Raw genomic sequence first — 986 nt, forward strand, 5'->3', positions numbered from 1 at the left:
TTTACGTCGTTATATTAGAAATTTAATTTTTGATTGTTATATAAATTATCGTTTTTCTCTAAGTCTCAACTTTGTGCACGTGTTTTTATATGCTTCACCGCCTAGGTAATTTCATAGCGAATTCGATTGGGTGCACTCAGTGCGCACTGATGCACATTAAACATGTCGTAAATACACAAATTGAATATATGTGTTTAATATGAATATAAAAATGAATTAAACCATGAAATCTTCAATGCAGTTTATTGTATTATACTTGTTAAGTAAAATCTGTATTTTATAATTTGAAATATTTGCATTTTACTTTTATACAGATTAAATCAGTATAACGGTTTTAATATGCATTAGTACGTCCTTGTTAGTATTTAGTGAATAGCGACTAAAGAACCTCATAAGAAGAGAAGACTGGTGTGTGATGTAATCTCTCTTGATTGGTTCCAAGTTTCAAAGCTCGATCTATATAGAGCTTATTACGGATGCAGGAAAAATTCCTCACATTAGTAAGTAGTATTTTTTTTAGTATCTACATTTTTACTATTATAGTTGAAAATTAAGCTGAATCGGAAATTAAGTGTTTTTTTTATTCATATATCTTTATCAAAGAACTTTAAATTTTCATTTTAAATAAAGATCAAGGAAACAGCTTTAAAGATTCAAATAAAAACAAAAATAAAGTATTCTACAAAATGCACGGTAGCTAATGACACGCTTTGACATATGTACGATTTTATAATTTTCATTATCCAAACATTTTTGTATGTACCTACTACATGAGTAGTAATTTCATATGAAATAAAACTTGTTTACTCAATTTCTTTTTCTATTTTTTTGTATCTTTCTGTTAAAAGTACCTAACAAGTATCTAAATTGTTCAGATACTTTTATACTATACCTACCTGTATCTATAGTCAGGAGTAATTAATTTAAAAATATATTTATAATTAAATACTTTTTCCACACAATATCTATACTTATACATAGATTCA

The sequence above is a fragment of the Trachymyrmex septentrionalis genome, unplaced genomic scaffold, assembly GCF_001594115.1.
Source record: "Trachymyrmex septentrionalis isolate Tsep2-gDNA-1 unplaced genomic scaffold, Tsep1.0 scaffold74, whole genome shotgun sequence".
Taxonomy (NCBI): Eukaryota; Metazoa; Arthropoda; class Insecta; order Hymenoptera; family Formicidae; genus Trachymyrmex; species Trachymyrmex septentrionalis.